At 35.8% G+C, this 21,795-nt stretch overlaps 1 long non-coding RNA gene across 5 annotated transcripts in view; it reads right to left on the bottom strand.

Annotated features, from left to right (window-relative positions):
* Positions 1 to 7,332, bottom strand: part of LOC107973852 (uncharacterized) — a 121,747-nt gene extending 114,415 nt beyond the window's left edge. For 3 of the 5 annotated variants that reach the window (XR_008546651.2, XR_008546652.2, XR_008546654.2), the window contains exon 1: positions 7,219 to 7,309. This is a non-coding gene — a long non-coding RNA (uncharacterized LOC107973852). Of the gene's footprint in view, positions 1 to 7,218 lie in introns of all 5 variants that reach the window. The other 2 variants (XR_001716341.2, XR_008546653.1) reach the window with 2 other exon arrangements.
* Positions 7,333 to 21,795: the final 14,463 nt, after the last annotated feature.

Raw genomic sequence — 21,795 nt, 5'->3', positions numbered from 1 at the left:
CGGCATACCAAGAACATTGTTTTCAGTCCATTGTTTCTAGGATTTGTGGTTCTTTTTACTTCTCAGCTTTGCTCATTTATATTAGCTTCCCCTTTAAGCATCCAAGTTTATGGCCTCTACCAAGATAGATATAAATGCTTCTATTAGGAAAGCAACCAACACACAATTTTAGTTTTAAAAAGTTTCAATTTTTTAAAGAGACTGTCTTCCACAGTGTTTATTTTTAAACATAAGTAATGATTTTGATCAATTTTTAGAATTACTGGAACACGTAACTAGTTAAGTCTAGTTTTCTAATCAGAATGGAAAGCAAGCCTTAAAACCTTAGGTACATCGTGCTCTCTACCTACTAATAACTGTTCCCCTCAATCTCTTTAGATACTTCCATTAAGGCAATGAAGACAAAATACAACATGTGAAAATGAATGGGGTTAGAGAAGATTAAAGAGAAGCAGGACTTCCCATCAGTCATATACAATATTTGCCTAAAAAACAAAATTGCCTTATTTCAAGATCTAACCTGGAATATAACTTACCCATAGCATTCATATAATATTAAATACAAATACATACATGATATGCTAAGAGTTTAATAAGATTTCTTCTAGAACTAAATTGATCCATTTCAAAGAGGCATAAATATACTCGGTCTACTTACCTGCCATGCAACATATAAAATGGCATAAAGTGAATACACTGTATATTAAAAATCTTGATAAAATAGAACCCTTAGATCAAGCAATTTCATTTCTAGCAAAGGATTTTACATTATGAAAACAAACATTGATATATCCAAAGATTCATACACAATGAAGCCTTACTTACAGTAGCAAAACAGAGGGGGAACAACAGCAATATATGCAACAACAGAGCTCTGGTTGAATTAATTTAGTACACTAAAGATAAAAAGGGTAGGAAATTAATTATTGCAACAGAAAAATATTCACAATATAGGATGAAGTAAGCAGGTTCAAAATAGCATGTTCATCAACTTGCACACTCAGGTGCATCATCCCAACTTCATAACAGGTATGAACAAAATAAAAATAGAAAAGATGTATATTAACATATGAACAGATATTTGTATACCCATGTTCATAGCAGTATTATTTACAATAACTAAAACATGTCAACAACTCAAGTGTCCATCAACAGATGAATAAAAAAGAAAATGTGGTACAGTCTTCTCTCGATATTCACAAGGGATTGGTTCTAAGAACCCCCACATATACCAAAATCTCTGAATGCTCAAGTCCCTCTTATAAAACGGCACTGTTTGCATTTTACCTATGCATATCTTCCTGTATATTTTAAATCATCTCTAGATGACTTATGATACCTAATAAATGTAAATGCTATATAGTTGTTATACTGTATTTTATATGTATTATTTTTATTGTAGTATTGTTATTTTTAAAATATTTTTCGTTAATGATGGCTTCAGTCTGTGGATGCAGAACCCATGGAAATGGAGGGCTGACTGTATATACCTAAAATGGAATATTTATCAGCCTTAACAAGCAAGGAAAGTCTGACATATTCTACAACATGAGTGAGCCTTGAGGACATTATGCTAAGTGAAATAATCTGGTCACCAAAAGACCAATAATGTGTAATTCTGTGTATATGAAATTTCCACAGTAGTCAAAATTACAGACAGAAAGTAGAATGGCTTCCATGGGCTGAGAGGAAGGGGAAATGGAGAGCTATTGTTTAATGTGTATAAAGTTTTAGTTTTGTGAAATGAAAATAGTTCTGGAGATGGATGGTGGTGATATTACACAATAATGTAAGTGTTCTTAATACCACTAAACTGCACAGTTAAAAATGGTTAACATGGCAAAATTTAATGTTATGTGTATTTTACTACAAAAAAAATGAAAAGAAAAGCTATATTAACAGAAATGAGATTTTAGGTGTAGTGGGTTGAATAGTGTCCCGTCTTATAGCTTGAGATGCTATCACAGAACACCCATGGACCTGGTGGCTCAAACAATAAATATTTATTTCTCATAATTCTAGAAACTGGAAAGTCAAAAATCAAGGTGCCAGCAGATTTTGGTCTGATGAGGGTCCTTACTGGCTTAAAGATGGCCACCTTCTTATTGTATCCTCACATGACAGAAAGTGAGTGAGAGTTGTGGTTTCTTCATTCAGTTACAAGGACACCAATCCCATCATGGGGGCTCCACCCACATGACCTCATTCAAGCCCAATTTCCTCCAAAGGCCTCAACTCCAAATGCCATCACATTTGAGATTAGGGCTTCAGTCAATGAATTCTGGGGAAACACAAACTTTCAGTTTATAGCACTCTGCCATGGCTTCCCAAAATTCATGTCCTTCTTACAGACAAATTACATTCATTCCATCCCAACAACCCCAAAACTCTAAACTCATTCTAACATCAACTCTCAAGTCTAAAGTCCAAAATTTTATTTAAATATTATATAAATCAGATATAAATAAGACTCAAGGTACAATTCATCCTGAAGCAAAATTTCTCTCTAGCTGTGAAACCAGAAGATAAATTACGTGTATCCAAAATACAATTGTGGAAGAGGCATAGGATACATGTTCCCATTCCAAAAGGAAGGAACATGAAGGAAGAAAGAGATGACAGGTCCCAAGCAAGTCCAACACCTAGCAAGGAAAAAAAATCAGATACTAAGTCTAAAAAATAATTTTTGTTTGCTTGCTGCTCTGCCTTCCAGACCCACTGTCCCAGAATCTGATGGAATGGCAATCATCACCTGGCCTGTTGGAAGCAGGGTAGAGGCTCTATCCACATAGCTCTGATGGGCAGTAGTGTCATCCTTTGAAATTGAAGTAGGTATCCTTGACCCCTAGGGCTATGCAGTCTGGGATGGGGGTGGGAGTGGAACCCCTGATGATCTCTGAATTACCTTTGGAATCATTATTTTCTTGCCTTGAAAAATATCTCATGCTTACAGCAGAATAGCTATATGGTCAGGTCCTGCAGGGTGTAAGAAATTTAACAGCCTACCTTTATTTCATCCTGATTTGTCTTTTTCCTTTGGTCCCAGCTGGCAGTGTTTCTGCTAGCATAGTCTCATCTCTATTTCTAGCTTCCATTGAGATACTGATTAGGTCCAAGCTTCATACTCACACTAATATCCTTATCAAATGGTAAGTCAGCCACATCCCTAATGTTCTCTAAAATATGAATGGCTGAAAATTTTCCAAATATTTAAGTTCTATCTTCTTTTGACTGACAATTCCTTCTTTAATTCATTTCTCTCTTCTCACATTTTACTATGAGCAGAAATGAGGAACCAATCTGTTCTTTCAACACTTGCTTAGAAATCTCCTCAGCTAAATATCCAATTTTATTGCTCACAAGTTCTAACTTCTGAAAAACGCTAGAATGTGAATGCAATTTGCCAAGTTATTTGCCACTTTAGAACAATAATAATCTTTTCTCCACTGTCCAATAGCTTATTCTTTATTTCCATCTGAAACTTCATGAGAATGACCTGTCCCATTCATATTTCTCCTAATATTTATACATGACTATGTATTCTCTAAGAAGATGGAATCTTCTTCTACAGCACTCCATTTCTGTTTCTGAGCCCTCACCAGAGTAACTTTTATCAGTGCCTTCATGGCAATATTGACTTTTTCTAGCATGCACCTCAAAATTCTTCCAGCATCTACACCTTACCCAGTTCCAAAGTCACTTCCACATTTTTAGGTATTTGTTACAGTAGCACCCCACTTCTATTACCAATTTATGTCTTAGTTCCAGCTGCTATAACTGAATACCATATGCTAGGTAGCTTAAACAACAAACATTTACTGATCAGAGTTCTGGAGTTTAAGAAACCCAAAGGTCAAGGTGGCAGCAGGTTAGCTCTGGTGAGGGCCTTTTTACTGGCTTCTATTTTTATTTTATTTATTTATTTATTTATTTATTTTATTTTTTTATTTATTTATTTTATTTATTTTATTTTTATTTTTTATTTTTATTTATTTATTTTTTGAGACAGGGTCTCACTCTGTCACCCAGGCTGGAGTGCAGTAGCACAATCATGGTTCACTGCAGCCTCAACCTCCTGGGTTCAAGCAACCCTCCTGCCTCAGCCTCTTGCGTATCTGGGACCGTAAGCATGCACCACTATACCCAGCTAATTTTTGTATATTTTTGTAGCGATGAGCTCCTGCCATGTTGTCCAGGTTGCTCGCAAACTCCTGGGCTCAAGTGATTCACTCACCTTGGCCTCCCAAAATGCTGGGATTACACATGTGATTAATGTGCCTAGCCCTTCGTGGTTTTTAAATGGCTACTTTTCTGTTGTATTCTCACATGGTAGAGAGAAAAGGAGAGTTCTGTTTTTATTTATTTATTCATTTATTTTGAGACTGTATTTCGCTCTTTTGGCCCAGGATGGAGTGCAATGGCGTGATTTCAGCTCACCACAACCTCCGCCTCCCGGGTTCAAGCGATTCTCCTGCCTCAGCCTCCCAAGTAGCTGGGATTACAGGCATGTGCCACCACGCCCGGCTAATTTCTTTTATTTTTAGTAGAGATGGGGTTTCTCCATGTTGGTCAGGCTGGTCTCCAACTCCCTACCTCAGGTGATCCGCCCGCCTCAGACTCCCAAAGTGCTGGGATTACAGGTGTGAGCCACTGCGCCGGGCAGGAGAGCTCTGTTTTTTTCATCCCCTGAAAAGGGTAATAATCTCATCATGGGAACTCTATACCCATAATCTCATTCAGCTCTAATTATTTCCTAAAGACCTTAATGCCAAATAAAATCAGATTGGGGATTATATCTTCAACATACGAAATATCAGAATATTTCATATTTCAACATAAATATGAAGTATTCAGTCCATAGCATCCCCCAAACTTTATGCCCTACCTATAAACACAAAATATGACCTTATTTGGAAATAGAATCTTTGCACATGTAATTAGTTAAGATGAGGTCATACTGAATTAGGGTGAGCCCTAAATTCAATAACTGGTACCTCTATAAGAAGAGGAAAGGACACACAGAGACACAAAGATACACAAAATTCAAGGCCATATTAGACAGAGACAGAGATTGTAATATTGTAGCTACAAGATAAATAATGTCAAGGATTCCTGGGAGCTACTAGAAGCTAGGAAGAATAAAGAAAGATTATTTTTTTCCTAGAGTCTTCAGAGGAAGCACAGCCCTGCTAACAACATTTGGACTTCTTCTTCTTCTTCTTCTTCTTCTTCTTTTTTTTTTTTTTTTGAGACAGAGTCTTACTCTGTCACCCAGGCTGGAGTGCGGGGGTGGAATCTTGGCTCACTGCAACCTCAACCTCCTAGTTTAAGTGATTCCCCTGCCTCAGTCTCCCAAGTATCTGGGACTACAGGCATGTGCCACCACACCTGGCTAATTTTTTTTTTGTATTTTTAGTAGAGACGGGGTTTCACCATGTTAGCCAGGATGGTGTTGATCTCCTGACCTCATGATCCACCCGCCTCGGCCTCCCAAAGTGCTGGGATTACAGACGTGAGCCACCAAGCCTGGCCAACATTTGGACTTCTAACCACCATAACTGTAAGAAAATAAATTTGTATTGTTTTAAATCATCAAGTTTGAGGTAACTTATTACAGCCGTAATCTCAATTTTACTTTCATGTATATGGCTTTTGCCCTATTTTATAAATTAAATGTGTTACTTTTGTAATAAGAAAAATGTTATTTAAAACATGTTATGGCTTAATAATTAATCAAATAAATAATAACTGATAATTACACCATTTTACAATCAAAAAGCTCTAATCTACATATTTAAAAGAAAAACATATATGTTCAAACATTATTAAAATGTCTGATGAGTATATGAAGCCTGAATACTTTTATTTATCATCCACATTCATGAGATTTGGGGGATAAACAAGGAAGATCTCTCTCCTCTAAGAATGATCAAACATCACTAAGATATATTAATAAGATCAAAGTAAACTGAGCAGCTGGTAGAAGCAGTAAAGAACTTCTGGTAGAGTAATCATGTTTGGTTCATATCATATTGATTTGGTTTTAGTAAATAAAGACATTTCTCAGGTAGACATTGGGAGAATTCAATATGGAGCAAATAAAACAAAATATATGTGGGCACAAGACAGAAACAATCCAAATAACAAAACCTTAGCTTTGGAAGATTTAGGCTTCATCTAGTACATCTTCCAATAATTGAAGAATCCTTCAAACAACATTCCTGACAGGTGATAATTCATTTAGCATTATGAAATTTTCTCAGCATCCATTACTTGCCAAGGATGTGCGGCTTACATCATTCAGCAACTGCCTCTAGAAGACACTTCTTCAGAAAGCAGCCCATTCTATTCTTTTACAATTTTAGTTCTTAGAAAATATTTTATGTTGAGACAAAATCTCTCTGGAGTATCTAACTTAATTACTGTTACTCTCCTTCCCTATTTTCTTCCTTTCTTCCCTTTACCCTTCATAACCAACTTGGCTCATAACTTGAAGTTATAGATTTAAGGAATTTTGGAAAGGAAATCAAGAGAGTATCAACTTCTCACCAATGACAAAATTCCCTTTACAGCATTCCTTTCCCAGTTGCTGTTCCTTCTGCTCTTAATGCCTCTATCGAAAGAGAACTATTCCCCCTCTTTTGTGAGCAGGCAGATCTACTTTGGGTATGTTGTATGTAGAGCTGTTCTCTGCCTTTCTGTGACCTTCACTGATTGGTTCTGTTCCTTCCTATCAGAGGCATAGTGAATGCTTCCATGCTAGAGTCATCCAGGAATCTAAAAATCAAGATCGCCTCACCCCTTTGACCTCTACCTTGCCAGGAAAAACACTCCTGGTTACCTTTTCTGGCGTTGTGACCCTTTTTTATTCACCCTTATTGTCACATTTTTCTGAACAAACTCAATATATCCATGTTTCTCTAGCTACAACCTGGTGCCTGGTATTCAATACATTACAGATGTGATACAGTCTCTCAGAGCAGCATTAATCGGACCACTGTGGTGAAAAATGCACTAAACATAGTGGAAGGCAACATACTTTCTATGGTTGTTCAGCTAAAATCCCAGCATATATTTTTCACTAGAGTCTTTTTTTCAATTCTTGGTTGTTTTTCCCCTTCCTATACACAGGGATTTTTTTATATCTTAACTAAAATGCAAAACTATATATTTATCTCTATTGAATGTCATTATATTAGTTCCTCTCCATTTTGGTACCTTTTCAAGATCTTACGGAACACTAATTCTTTCATCCAAATAGCATCCGTTAGAGACTTGCACCATTCACAAATTCAACAACATCTTCTCTGCCTTCTCTTAGCACAGAACTTTACCATTCTAACCATAACATTCTGGAATTCCTCAAGTATTAGTCACGATGATGACAATGATGATGATATCTAATGTTGAAAGACACTTTCTACCAAACATTGTCATAAGTGCTTTATATATATTATTACACCTAATCCTCATAAAACCCCTATGAGATAATGCCTATTGCTATCTTTATTTTACAGATAAAGACACTACTAGTAAGTGGTGGAGACAGGGCTGATTATATGCTGGTGTGGCTATATACATCATGTCAGGCTTTATCCATTCTGACAAGTCAACATCTAGCATTACCAGCTATTAAATATTTTTAAAATCACCCTGAAATGTTGCCAAGATTTGAACCCCAGCTGCTTGACTCTAGAGTCTGTCTTCTGAACCAGATTCTCTCTGGCTCCCCATGAAAGATGAAGGAAAGGCCAAATCAGTGGCAATTCAATTTTCTATGTTTCCTTCAACCAGGCATATTCTACTTTTATCACATTAGGCATTTTATATATATATATTCAAAGTAAAATTAAATTATTAAAAAATAGCTGCTGCCAAAACTTAAAGTACTAAAGGGTAAATGAAAACATAAAAGATAACTAAACTTAAGATAAATAGCTCTTCCTAAGTCACAGTAAACTTATTTATTAATACTGAATGTATCATTTAAAACAACCTCCTGAAATTATGTGCAATATTATGTGTATTTAAGACAAGGCATTTTTTTTCCTGAGAGATGATGTATAGCATTTATTAGACTCTTAAATGAGCTAAAGGCATACAAAAAGTCAGCATTGCATATGATCATCTCTCTGATCAATTGTATACCTAAATGTGTCCATTTTTTTCAAGGGCATGAGACAATGGAAAAATTTCTTATTGAAATTAGACGAACTGTCACTGTAATTCTCAAACTAAGGAATCTGATATTAAGCAACTTTCTTGTCACTTTTGAGGTTCGGTTTCACATTTGTGAAACAAGGTGAAAATAGTACCCACTTCAAATTGTTGTGAGGGTAGAGTGAACTAATATATGTAAAGTACTTGGAACAATTTCTGGCACATATTTAGTGCTTCATACACACTAATATTTACCTGCAGAGTTCCATAATAGTATTAATTATAGTGTGCCAGAATTTCCAAAGCTAAAGGGTGAAAAAAGCAGCACATCTTCTGGAATGAATAGTACTTAATGATTTGAGAAAATTAATATTATTTACACATTAAAACAAATATTTTATTGAGTTGAAAAAATAATCTACCTCAGTATTTAAGACAAAAGGACTTGAAAATTCACTCACAAGGCAGACCTCTTCCATTAAGATACCTCAGTGGAAACATTAGAGAAGTACTGATGTGGGAATTCCCCAAATGAGCAGTTTATTAACTGTCAAAGAGGAGAATAACTTATTCAGTCTAACAAAAAAAGAAACTCAAAAGTAAAAGTGATACATGTTGATATCTAATTTTTAAACTTTGTATGTCATGTACAGTCAGAAGACAATTCTCCAGGGGTCTCTCACATTACTCTGCATGTCTTGGGAACAGAGGCACTAAGAGGCTTTTGTTCTGAATTATCTTTGCAAGGATGTTTATTTAGCTGTAGCCTTGGGAAATAGAGATAGGAGGCTTGTTTGTTGTCCAACGTAATAAAGATAATGTCTTCCTCTAAGCCAAATATTAGGTTGGTTTGCTGGCTACTATGAAATATTAGAATTTTCAAAGTTTGGAGTTACTGTCTTGTAATACAGCTCACTGCATGTGCAAGTGTCACCTGACCCTTGTCATGCTGCCTGGTGGGAACTGGGGCTTTGAAAATCAGCTTAAGAAAACAGTGGCATTCTGGCTACTGTTGATGCTTTGAGTAATAAGTCATCATTTTCTCCCATCCAGAAGTCGCATGTCTTCTGCTGGCATCCATGAAACTATGGCAGGCCTACTTGTTAGTTTACAAGTGGGGGTGAAATCTCAGACCTTTCACAGTTTTTATATATATACATATCATTTATATAAATATATATATATTATATATAATGTGTATATATAATATATATTATATATAATGTGTATATAGATTATATATAATAACTCAGTTTGAAATGTCATTCATTGACAAACAAGCAAAATATTTGCAACAAAATGAAAGATAATACATTAATAGCTGTGTATTAGTCAGTTCTCGCACTGCTACAAAGAAATACCTGATACTAGGTAGTTTATACAGAAAAGAGGTTTAATTGGCTCATGGTTCCACAGGTTGTACAGGACCATGATGGCTTCTGAGGAGTCTCAGGAAACTTTCAATCACAGCAAAAGGTAAAGCGGGGGGGAAGCATATCCTACATGGAGGGAGCGGGAGAGAGTGAAGGAGATGCCACATACTTTTAAATAACCGTATCTCATGAGAACTCATTATCATGACCACAGCACCGAGGGGGAAATGTGCCCCTATGATCCAATCACCTCCCACCTGGCCCCATCTCCAACAATGGAGATTATAATTCCTCATGAGATTTGGGTGGGGACAAATATCCAAACCATATCAAGCTAAAATACAAAAAAAAAGCTTTCACAAATCAATAGGAAAAAGATGAACAAGTACAGAGAACAGACTAAATGTATGAAAATGCAATTACTCCCCAAATAAATAAAAATGAAAAATACATATATGAAAAATATATAAACCTTTTAATAACCAAAGAAAAATATATTTACGGAAAAATTTATGCTGGGAAAAAATGTAGTGGTAACATTAAATTTAATATAGATGTTGGGACAGTTTCTCTGTCATTACCAGCTTGTAGAAGTGTAAGTTGTGAAACGTTTTTAAAGGGAAATTTTATAACATATATCACAGTTCCTTTTTAAAAGACCATATTCTTTGATACTAAAATCCTATTTTAGAAATACATCCTACAGAAACAATTTGGCATGATAATATATTTAATCATTTTCATAATTCTGTAAAATAAGAAATAGTGTAGATCAATTCCAATAACAAATTAATTTTTAATTATGATATAGTAATATGATATAGTATGATATTAAAATAATTTAAATATATATTTGCTTATAGAGGACACATTAACCATAGAGGGCAGGGCATTTATGATTTATTGTGGAATGAAAAAGAAAAAAGAAAAATAAGAAAAAAATTGATTTGCATAATTTCTCATAAGGACTTTGCCTATAAGCAAATATGTTAACAATGATTTTCTCTAAAATATAGGATTCAAAGTAATTTTAATTAGATATTTTCTATTTTTGATGTTTTTCTGACATTTATGAATTTCTAAAATTCTAAAATAATTTAATTACCTTGTCATGAATGGTTCTTTGTGTACATCTTGGCCCTTTATGATCTCTATCTCTTTTTTTTTTTCTTTTTAGACAGAATCTTGCTCTGACAGAGTCTGTTGCCCAAGCTGGAGTGCGACGGCAGGATCTTGGCTCACTGCAACCTCTGTCACTTGAGTTCAAGTGATTCTCCTGCCTCAGCCTCCTGAGTAGCTGGAATCACAGGTGCCCACCACCAGGCCCAGCTAGTTTTTGTATTTTTAGTAGAGACAGGGTTTCATCATGTTGGCCAGGCTTGTCTGGAACTCCTGACCTCAGGTTATCTGCCCGCCTCGGCCTCCCAAAGTGCTGGGATTACAGACGTGAGCCACCGTGCCCGGCCCAATCTCTGTCTCTTTAGTAAGTGTTCAAAATCCATCTGTTAATAGAGTTCTTATTTTTCCATTCATAGCGGTCAGTGTCACTAATCTGAGCAATTTGCAATTTACCTTCTCCCATATTTTAAAAATAATCAGGCCTTCATCAGTTTCTGGTCTTTGGAGTCACAGTACAAGAACATATCCCATGCTGTGTCAGAGCCCTTTCAAAATTTAAGGAGCTTGCCTATTGCTCTTACCTTTTTTCATTTTTTCTTTTCTTCTCTAGTTTAAACATATGGTTTATTCAATCATTCCTTGTATGTCTTGATTCCTACAACCCTCTCCATGAATGTCACCTATTCTCATTTCTTGCAGTTTTGTAGTCAGTGCCTTTTTAAAACTTCAGAGGAAACATTCCTCTATACCCAGATTGACAAAAATGAAGTACAAAATATCATAATTTTCACCATCTGTACATTTTACTTCTACTAATGCACCTGTTTTTGCATCTTTTTTAAAGTAGTCATATCACTCTACTGATACACATTGAACTTATCACTTATGAAAACTTTGTTTTTAGAAAAATACTACCAAATCAGGTCTTTACCATTTTGTATTTTCCTAACTGATTTTATATTTAGGGATTTGTATTTGTGAATAAAATTTATGGATTCATATTTAAGTAAATTTAGGACTTCACATTTCCCCATCATATTTTATTTTATTAACCTTGGTCCTTATTCCTATCAATACACAATGATACATCTTCTAAGCTTGACAAGCCTGGACGAATTTTGTGTGCCTGTAACTGTCGGCCTTTGTATATGTCTTACGCATGTATATCTTTACAAAATGTAGTCAAGTGGTTTCTGTCATCTCTCACAGAGTAAGTAGTCATCTTGAAAGGATCCCAAGTGAAAAGCACTAGAAATTTAAAAGGGGAGAACAGGTCATTTTCATAAGAGCCTAAATCCGTGGAGGGTGCAGAAACTCAGAGAGGCAGGTAATGTGAATGCCTGAAGCAGGTTCATGCTGGAGAGTACTTGATTATCCAACGGGGGCCACCGCTTCTGATTGCTGCTGTAGGGAAATGTGCTAATGTTCTGATTTTTCATGAGAATACCAGAATCTAGGTTTTTATGTAAAATCATTACATTTTTAAATGGCTTCACCTGAGTAAAAAAAGTTTAGTGAGTTTTTTCTTCTAAATTAAATACATTCACAGGCCAAATGATCCCTGTAGATGGCCAATTTGTGACCCCTGAGTGAACAGAAGCTAAGTGGGTCTTGCCATTCAACTCACAACTACTGATGGTATGACACAATTGACAGATTCATGGCTTTGGATTTCTTGAAAACTCACCCAATTCTCAGTACTTTATTGTGCATTGATTCAAAAAATAGTTATAATGTTATTAATGAAAAAATCAACATTAGCTATCTATTAGTGTCTAACCAGAATCCTGCATAATTTCAACAAAGTCATTCAGAATTTCCAGTGTGAGTCTTTCTAAAAGTCTTGACAAAGACTTGTTATAACCGAATTTATCATTGAAAATGTTTACTCAGTATCTCATTAGAGCCAAGAGGAAAATAAGCCTTGCAAAATAAATCTTTCATAATTTGGAGATATTTTAGTGCCTTAGGATTCTTAATGAGACTTCTTGGGAACCTCACTGTGTTAAATATAACCACTTATACCACCATTGACACAACATCAAAATTCCACTAGAAAAAAAACCACTCTCCTTTGACCTATAGCAACTTTACAATTCTATTCCATGCCTGACAGCTGATTCTCATAAGACCTCTGGCATGCCAAACATGATCCATGACAGCTGATCTTAGCTAACAGCAATCACTGCAGACAAACAATTATTTTTGACCAGTTATCTGAAATAAGCAGGAATGAATCATTTTATATTTGATTTGACTATGTATAGAAATAGCCTTTCATTAGTTCCACATCTGGGATGATCAGGAAAATGTTCACTTTGTAAATTGACATGTTACTTACGAAATACAGAAAAAACAATTCGATGATTTACATTTCAATATCAGCATTCAGGTTTTTTTTCATCCCTTGCCAGTAGCCATTGTTTAGGCAAAGGGAATTTTGGCTTACATTCAGGATTCCAGGTCAAAAAGCTTTAGAGTCTTATTCAATAACTTGGAGGTAGCCCAGGAGTCTGTGTTTTATTGAGCACCTTAAGGGATTAGAAAGCAGGGCAGCTGCAAACTATATTTTTAGATACATTTTCTAATCTCTGTCTCCTCCCTAAAAGTTACCTACATCAAAACTGTACACACTCTGAATTCTTCAACCCCTTAATCTGCACAGTACATGTTATTCATATCTCTTTCAGAAAACAGTAATATAAAGATGACCGGACAAGGCATAGGTTGCAATTTGTTTCGTGATTAGGAGACCCTACTAGTCATATCTCTAATTCTCTCTACCTCTCACCTCAGAAACTGGCTCTAAAAGAACAAACTTCAGTTTTTCCAATACAAAAGCATTGAATACCAATATGTAAATATATGCAATAAAGGTAGCTACTCTCTCCTGTATACGAGAAACCTTGTAGCCAGCTCAAGCTTCAGCCACAGCCAGTACTTGGACGTACTTGAAGGCCCAAGTTTCAGTTGGCCTCCATTGCCAGATGCCACATCAGCCTAGACCCCAAGAAAGAAGATTCCAATATTCATTTGTATGGATCAGTTTTACCTGTCTCTAGAAGAGTTTTGGTCCTGTCCCACCAAACCAATTAAGCAAGGTCAGACTTCATGCATGAACTTCTTCAGCTTGGGTTTCTCTGGAGGATAGTTATTGCCAGTTGTGGGTAGTTATTTGAATGTGAATCAAGGTCCCTTTAATTGAATTCCTCCAAAGAAAGTTCAGCACTGGAAATAAGCATTATTAATTACAAATATTGGCTCATCTGATAGTAGACAGAAAATGAGAATCAGTTATGTGGGTAAGGGTGAGTGCAAGCACTGAGCATTACAAACTTCTCTGACAATAAGTGTCCCAGTTATGACACTAACTAGTTGCACTACCTTAGCAAGTACTTTAAACTGGATGTTAACTCTTTTCTTTCTTTGAGACAAGGTCTCACTCTGTTGCCCAGGCTGGCATGCAGTGGTGCAATCATGGCTCACTGCAGCCTCGTCCTCCCCAGGGTCAGATGATCCTCCCACCTACCTCCTGAGTAGTAGCAGCTGGGACTACAGGCACAAACCACCCCACCCTGCTAATTTTTTATTTTTATTTTTGTAGAGATGGGGTCTTGCCATGTTGCCCAGGCTGGTCTCAAACTCCTGGGTTCAAGTAATCCTCCCACCTCAGCCTCCCAAAGTGCTGAGATTACAGGTGTGAGCCACCATGCCCAGCTTGGATATTAACTCTTTACATACAAGAAAGAATTAGATACAGTGATAGCAAAAGATTTGTTAATGGTCTATTTTTATTCAAATGTAAATTGTGTTGCATTTTAAAAATCTCATTTATATATTTCACCACAAGTACTGCAAATCTCATGATGATATTTTGTCTTATACCGTTTTTCTTTATCCATCACATCCTGAAAGCACCTGTTATTTTCATTCATAAGCATTTGGCAGAGACTGCTTAATAATTTTCCTCTTCCTATGGAGCAGCAACTAAACTATATTTTCTGCCCTCCTTTGAGTCATATATGACCATGTGACTGAGATCTGAACAGTAGAATGTGAACAGAAGTTTGGCATACCATTTCTAAGCGAGGCCCATAAAATCCTCTCATCCATAACCCTCCAGCCTTCTTTTCCCACATACTAGCTAAACAGAGAAAACATGAAAATCAGGAGGAGAACGGAGCCACAAGATGCAGAAAACTAGGTCCCTAAATTGCTCCTTATGAAGAGCTTCCCATATTGCTGCCTAACAAGGAACAATGAGTGAAAATATGTAAGAAATAAATTCTTTACATGTGAACCCCCCTGAAATTCTGAGAGCTTTTTACACAAGCCTTTAGCATGCCTTATACATAGCATTTATCTCCATTGTGATTGTATATCACTTATGTATATATGTATGTATCTTCTTAACAGTCTAGTAGCAGGTTTTCAATAAATCTAGTTGAATCTATGAATACAAAAAAAAACGCACAAACAGAGATAAAATAATAAATGCTTACTGAGTTGAAGTATAGAGGCAAGAAAAGTAATCCAAAAGTAAATTTTAGAAAATGCCTTTCATTTCTTATTTTGTCTTTCCTCCTCTGATTAAAAATGTTCCAGAATACTTGGAAATAAACCTTGGTGAGTTTTATACTTGGAAACAAATCTTAGTGAGTTTTATAAGTGCTTAAATAAATTCAATCATATCATGGCTACCTAATAAATGTCCTATAATATTTTCTGTTCTCATACCTCTGTAACATTTTCTTCCTTTATTTAGTGTGATTTTGTTGCTATGTGACATATTGTAGCAGTCAATCAATATTACACCTGTACTGGCACCACTTGAATGCTGTACTAATTTTGCCTAATTTATTCTAATATCCAGTAATGTTCTATCAGCCAAACAGCTCCAGATGCCTGCCTAGTACAACTTGCACCTTTATACAAGGCCCTGTATAGATCAAATTAGATCAACAACCCCAGCACAAAGTGCTGAAAAATAGTATCTCTTTGTCTTCTCTGACTGCAAAACCAAACCAGTGCCAATAGGCATCTTTACATGGTATTGCAACTACTGTCAGTCAGTGCCAAATTAAACTACCTTACCAGGGTTACGAGAAACAGTATGGTTCTTTAAGTGTGTTTGCTGCCAAGACAATAGGGTGTATTGCATCTGTTGCCTGGGATACACATATGCAACATCCAACAAACAAGCTGCATAGTTTGGTGTTGAGAAAGGCCAAGATATGCACATTAAACAAAAAGTTGAGGAGGAAAACCTTAGAAATTAAGCACATAGTGCAAGTGGTCACAGAAGGACAGGGCCAAGGCACTAGCTGTATATTAGATCTGTAGATGAAATTTTCACAGAGATCCAAAAGAATCTCTACTTGTTAAAGTTTTCTTTACACAGTGATAATCTGCCCTAGATAGCACTTGTTCAGCAGCACTGCGTGAAGAAAAGAAATAGCTTGACCATGAAAAATAATTTTTTATTGATCTTTATGTGTACATATTAACAATTTTGGTTTTTCAATTTTCACTCTTCTCATTTTTCTAGAAGACTTTGTTGTTTTGTACATGATATGGTAGATTCGGGAGGGTCACAAATCCTTGGATATCCCTTTCATTGAGTGGTGAAATCAATTTGCTCTCCCCTTGAATCTGGCTGGCCTAGGATTATTTGGATTTGTACAGTGAAAGCTACGTTATTCCATCCCTGAACTAACCTGTAAAAAGACTGGCAGCTTCCACTTTGATCTCTTGTAGACCTGAGCTTCCATGAAAGAAGTTTGACTGCCATGCTGGAGAAATAAGATGAAGAGCTCCTACAACTACTTTGGGAAAGAGAGATACCCAGTTGAGCCCAGCCTTCCAGCTGTCACCATCAAAAACAGCAGGCTTGTGGATGAAGCTGTCTTATTCCCTTTAGACTGGCCAACATACCAACTGGATATCACCAAGGGATCCCAGATGATATCTTATGAAGCAGAAGAATCACCCAACCAAACCCTGATGGAATTTCTGACATGGAAAATTATTAGATATAATGAAATGGTTGTTGTTTCAAGGTAGTAGTAAGTTTTGGGGGGGGTGGTTTATGCACCAATAAAATATATAACTGAAACACATGGACATCAAACACAAAAATTTGGTGATGTGGCTTTTTTACAAATTTAAGACTTGTATGTTGGTGATCAAACAATAAAATGACCCCATCTGAAGAATAGGGGGAAGAATCTAGGTAACCAGTTGCTTGCTGCAGGGTAGGTCATCTCAGAGCTGGCCTAACAGAATTGCAATTCCTCCAACATTCAGCTGAGTCTCCATTCCTTAGCTTCTGCTGACTGGCCTAGGGGATTTTTTTCCAAAGGCCATAAAATTAAATTAGAATTCACTGCTTAAGCGTAATGATTTCCCACTGTTTATGTGGGTTATCATTTACAACCAACTGGCATTTAATCAAACCACTATTTTTATTTCAGGACCAGAGGCCACAACATTGTGTATTTTTTCTACCTCCCTGTTGAGCAAAGCAGCTTCAGCCAAGCTGTGAAGGGATATCAAATGGTTTATGAAAAATCAGCATGCAGTATTGTTTTCAAACATATTTATGATTTCACACCAACTTAGGAGGGATTTAGTTCAATTTGTTGATTGACACATAATTTTACATTTACATATGTAATAATGTCAAAATCTTCTGGAGAAAAAAATATGAATTAAAGAAACATAATCACATTCTGATACAAATTCACTTATCCTCAATTCTAATTCTGTCCTAAAGAGGAAGTATGTAAAATATATACAGCATTGCCTAGCCAAGTAAGTAACACCTGCTTTGAATCATCTCATTTCTACACTCTTGTTCCTGTCCTTCCCTTGACCTAGAATTTCTTCTGTCCTTCCTTCTTTCTTCTTCATGAAATCAAGACTCTGCTAAATACCATGTCTGTAATGGCCACTCATAGGTTTGTCTGGCCTAAACAACTTCTGATTCTGAGAAATGCCTGTCTCTTGCCACATAAGTCCTGTTCCTCTCCCTGCTTTGACCCTAAATACCCACATGGCTGCTGGAAAAATATAAACAAACAAACAAAACACATTTCTTGTTTTAAACTAGCAATATATTCCCTTGCAACAATATTAGTTCTGACTTCCTTTTGAACCATTTTCTGTCTCATGACACAGCAAATTGTCACCTTCAAATACCTATAGTTATGCGTTTATTCCAGTCTTAAAGTTCTTATTTCAAATAACATGAAATAAAGTTATTTATATCTTCCTTTCCTAATAAATTAGAAGTTTCCTGTGGCAGTTACCTGGTTCATTTACTCTCCCTAATACCAAGCATAGTGCCTTCCTTGTACATAGTAGGTATTTACTTAGCAACTGGTGTTAAATCATGTAACATCTGTCAAAATATTAAAATAAACAGAGAACTGCAACGTATTTTCTCTCCTCTTTGATAAACTGCGAATGCAAATTTGGTAATACCCTAGTTGATTACTATGAAAATCACATATACAATTCCTCTGTTACCATAGAGTTCCCTGATGTTGCAGATGCTGGGGAAAAGGGCAAATTTCTGCCTATTGAATAACTGCTTAGTTAATATTAGGTTTGCAGCAACTGTGTGATTTGAAGCATGCCTTAAACAATTTTATCTAATAAGCTACATTCTGATAAGTCCATTAATTAATTTATTTTAAAAAGCATGGCTTCAAAATCTTTTAAGAGCTCTTAAGATAAAACTTTTGAAAATATATAAATCTTTTGGTGTTTCAGGTGAGTCACTAATAAAACAAACAGGCACAGTCAATAGAGAATTTACATATACAGGCAATCTCAGTTCAGGGAAATATACATTTTATTTTATATGTGCTGGTAGCTGTCATGGCCATGCCACACCTGTTAGAAATTACAGGTTTTCAGTGGCAAGCATCAGCCATCACTGTAATTATTATTATTTTATCAAAAACAATCACAGGGAGTATTTTAGTCTAACAAAAGCCTTCTAGGTCTTTGTTTATTCACTGCACCATATATTCTGCCCTCCATGCCAACTGAGTTAAAGTTCTCTTCCTCCTGATTTAAAACCTATTATTAGAGAAAGCAAAGGTTCCCATCTTTAACACAAAGTACGATTGGTGCTTGGATAGAGAGAACACTAGTCTCAGAATGTAAATAAAAGAAAGTACAACCTGAGAAGCCTTATTCAGCAGGCTTTCGGCAACATTCCCAGAGAGGGATTGCAGTTTACTAGGCCATGTCAAGTCAAAAGTAGTAAGGCAATGGGCAAAGACCAGGCTGAATGAATTTAAAACCTCAGATACAAGACTAACAACTCAAGGAGTTTAAGCTTTCTATCTAAGCAGCAGTCACAGCAAAAGCTACTACCTCTATAGCCTGGATATTTCACCTCTGATAGCAAAAGATTACTGTCGTGAAAAGTCTCTCATGACACTGAGGGACCTTTTCCTCTTTAAACTCTGCAGCAAGCCTATAGAAGAAGCGTTCCAGCAGAGCGGAGAGCTCAGTGATATAGTACCTAGGAGAAATGAGACAGGGTAACAACGACTTGCTGAAGAAGCACAGCTGCTGGACAAAGTACCCATCTGCTGGGGGATGGATCATGGGAGAGGGCATTTCTAACAGTTTAAGTTGTAGCCATTCCACCAGCAAGCATTTTAAACTGTATATCACACATTAATATTACACATACTTTTAGTGCCCAAGTATGGCAATGGCAGGGTAAGGAGATGATAGAAGTTTCATTTTTTTTTTTTAATTATACTTCAAGTTCTGGGATACATGCGTAGAGCGTGCAGGTTTGTTACATAGGTATACACATGCCTTGGTAGTTTGCTGCACCCAGCAACCCATCATCTACATTACGTATTTCTCCTAATGCTATCCCTCCCCCATCTCCCCACCCCTGGACAAGTCCCAGTGTGTTCCCCTCCCTGTGTCCACGTGTTCTCGTTCAACTCCCACTTATGAGTGAGAATATGTGGTGTTTGGTTTTCTATTCCTGTATTAGCTTTCTGAGAATGATAGTTTCCAGTTTCATCCATGTCCCTGCAAAGGACATGAACTTATCCTTTTTTATGGCTGCATAGTATTCCATGGCGTATATGTGCCACATTTTCTTTATCCAGTCTATCACTGATGGGCATTTGGGTTGGTTCCAAGTCTTTGCTCTATTCACAATAAAATTTTCATTTCTTAAGGCATTATTCAGGAAAAAAGAGATGTTCCACAATTGCCTATTCAGTAAAACAAACAGATGAACAAAAAGAGTTCTAAAGACCTGATTCTATGTTTTGTAAAGAAACCATAAATATTTCTACTAATGATGTAAAATCTCTCAGAAGCTGATGCTACAGAATAAGAATGACATCACCCTAAAAGGTTGTGGAATAGCACGCACAGTCTTAAAAATGAAGTTGGATGCCATTATTTGACTCGAAAATTCAAAACTCATGAATAACAAGACAAATTATAGTCCTGAAGTGATCTTTTATAAACTTAAGCAGCTTTTAGACATCCCTCTTCACTTAAATTATGTACTATTTTCTAGAAGCACATAATGGAGTTTTATATTAAAATTAATGAATATTTTAAAAGATCAGATTTTATTTGTGCGTCTAACACAGCACTAAAGAATAAACAATCTATTCATACTACATGCCAAAATTCATACATTTGCCACAGCTTAAATATTATTAGTTTCACCATAATATTATATTAAAATATAAGTACATTATTACATTTCAGGCTTATATTTTCTATTATTTATTAATGTCCCTTAAGAGCTTCATACTTAATTCCATTAACATACTCAAAATAGAAAATTCTATTTTCATCTCACTTGCTACATGAACCAAAGCTGGACCTATTTGGAAATCACACACCTACCCTGAAGTTGTAGAAAGATAGTTCTTAGGAAAATCACAGATTAACTACCTTAATCTTAAGAAAATAGAAAAAAGTCCAATTTGGGTCACTGGCCTGTCTTTTCAGTGCCAAATTGACAGGCTATTCTATAAGGTCGTACTTGAATAGTTAACCTAGTCAAATTTTCTCCTTTTATTTTCACAGTCCAGTAGTCTCACCATTAATTTCTCCTGCAAGTTAACCTGTTGACATTTCTCCAAATGATCCTATGCTAAAATTAGCCATTTTTATAGTTGTTTTCTTATTTAAATATCTGTTAAAAGGTTTTGAAAAGTAAAATTCACATATCATAAAAGTACACCTGAATAACATTCTTTTGGTTTCAGAAATGCATTCAAGGAAACAGAAAATGCACCAAAATTTCTAAAAAGCATTTAAAAAGAAAGGAATGGAGAACCCTGACATCTTCAAAAGTAAAAACTAAAATATAAGAATAATTCAAAGAAAATATAGCATAAGCTTCAAAGACACTGTAATCAGCAACGAGAAGCAGTTAAGTTGTGTATTACTCAATTTATATAAAGAAAGATGCAACAAATATCTAAAGTGCCTCAAGATATAAAATAGTTATTGTTGGCAGTTTGATGAGATTCAAACTCTACAGAGAGGAATTGCAAAACCAATTTGTTATATCAAGGTAAATCTGAAATAAGTGCTCAAATTTGCCCAGAGCACTAGGAACAAAAATCAGATCCTTTTTCCCTTTTGTGCACTCAGAGGATGGGCACTGTATCTCATTTCTTTGAGTTTCTCTACATATAGTTAATACACACAGAGACATTCCTGCACAAAAGGTGACAAACTCACATTATGGCTACCTTCTATTCATCTATGCCATAACCTCATGCCCATATGAGATGAAGACACTGTCATCTAAGACAGATAGTAGAGGAATTCCATTTAGACAACATAAGAAGGTATCATGAAGATACTAGTGGTTTTTCTCTCCAGTAATTTTGTTTCTCTGCTGAAAAGTGTTGAGAAAAAAATATATATTTAGGGATCATTGAGAAAATTTGGATTGGCCCAGATATTAAATGACATTGTGAAAGTATTATTAATTTCTTAGGTATTATAAAATACTTCAATTATGTATGATAATGTCCTTAGACTTAGCAAATCTATGCTGAAGTAAAGAGGGCTAAGTTCTAGAGAAAAATAAGGAGCAAGAAAGAAAAAGGTTAAGGCAAATGTA

This window comes from Pan troglodytes, chromosome 13 (assembly GCF_028858775.2).
Source record: "Pan troglodytes isolate AG18354 chromosome 13, NHGRI_mPanTro3-v2.0_pri, whole genome shotgun sequence".
Classification (NCBI taxonomy): Eukaryota; Metazoa; Chordata; class Mammalia; order Primates; family Hominidae; genus Pan; species Pan troglodytes.
This window is presented reverse-complemented; position numbering and strand designations above follow the sequence as displayed.